A 1640-nucleotide genomic window follows, 5' to 3' on the forward strand; every position below is an offset into this window, starting at 1 on the left:
TCCTTTCCTTTCCTTTCCTTTCCTTTCCTTTCCTTTCCTTTCCTTTCCTTTCCTTTCCTTTCCTTTCCTTTCCTTTCCTTTCCTTTTTTTGTTGTTGTTGTTTGTTTGTTTGTTTGTTTGTTTTTTTCGAGACAGGGTTTCTCTGTGTAGCCCAGGCTGTCCTGGAACTCACTTTGTTTACCGGGCTGGCTTCGAACTCAGAAATCTGCCTGCCTCTGCCTCCCAAGTGCTGGGATTAATGGCGTGCGCCACCACACCCGGCTCGAGATACACTTTTCTTAGCTGGCTTTAAACATACAGATCTGCTGATCTTTACTCCCAGCATGCCTGGCCCTAGCACTTATAATGCATAATTTTGGCTGTTAAATTCCTATCCAAAAGAACCATGGGGTTGAAAGGGTGGGAGGTGAGGAGAGCACAAAGAATGGTGTCTATAGAGATAGTGGCAATCTGCTAAACGTTTTTTTTATTTGATGACAACAATAACTCTGATTTAACTCTCATGACACAAATAATAAACTCCGCTACTAATCGGATAATTACAAAGAAAACCATAAGCAGAAGTGAAAAACTATAGGGAGAAGTAGTGACATTTTAGCAAATATTTTTCAGATTTAATTTCAGTTGTTTTATTTATTGCTTCTATACTAATAACTGTCATTTTTGGTATTCACAAATTCAGAGATGAAGCTTGCCCTCTGGAGAACACTCACTCTGGTCAAAGCTCGACACCCTCCTGGCTGTCATTATCTGCATAATTCTTCTCCTAAGAAACCATGCCACACTTTCCATGGTAAGACATTGGCTTTCCTGGTAAATACATACAAATTAGTTCATTGTTTTTGAAGCCTGTCCTCTTATTAATTTCTTAATATTATAACTCAAGTTGGCTACAGAACATTCTGTCTTAAAAGCTATATTTAAAAGTTATATTTAAAATCTATATTTAAAAGCTATATTTAAATGTCTATGAGACATTTAAAAAGAGTACAGAAGTTTCATTTTCCAAAGGGGATCAGTAAATAGTAGCAGTCAAAGCCCTCCTTCATGCAAAGCACAAGCAGAATGTAAGTACACTCAATTTGCATGCAGGGGGTGACTCTCCGAAGTGGTATTAAGGGATGAACCGGGGTGGATTAATTTCCAGTCTTTGATATTCATTAACTCCAGCTTCAGGAAAAAAATACAAGGAGATGACACAATTACCCTCAGAGCTTCACCCGAGAGCAGCAGCTTTACAATTTGAAGTTCATAGTGCCATGCTAATTGATCAAGCAGGGCACATACCTTTAGCTAAAAGGGCTTAACTACTATTTTAACTTAACTATAGTGATGATGGTATTTGACTTCTGAAGTTCTTCCTCAAAAAGAATCTAAGTCTGTGGCTAATGGTGACCAAGTAAAAATGTCCATTTCAGGTAAGCAACATTTAGAGTTATCTGTATTTCTGTTCACAGATCACATAACTTGTCAAAGTCAGATTCTTAGGGGAAAAAAATCTGTAGAGGCAAAAGCCTTCCTATTATAGGGAAAAAACATAAGTCCTCACCAAACTGCCTCAAATCTTCAGTGGAAATGAGTGAAGGGTGGATAGGAGTGAGTTTTCTTGCTTTCTTTCTTTCTTTCTTTCTTTTTTTTTT

The 1640-nt window shown here is 37.7% G+C and overlaps 1 protein-coding gene across 2 annotated transcripts in view; it reads right to left on the reverse strand.

Moving 5' to 3' along the window:
- The window catches only part of LOC110291739 (25-hydroxycholesterol 7-alpha-hydroxylase), a 169103-nt gene that overhangs the window by 5464 nt on the left and 161999 nt on the right, over positions 1-1640 (reverse strand). The gene's annotated exons all lie outside the window — the stretch shown is intronic.

The sequence above is a fragment of the Mus caroli genome, chromosome 3 (genome assembly GCF_900094665.2).
Source record: "Mus caroli chromosome 3, CAROLI_EIJ_v1.1, whole genome shotgun sequence".
Lineage (NCBI taxonomy): Eukaryota > Metazoa > Chordata > Mammalia > Rodentia > Muridae > Mus > Mus caroli.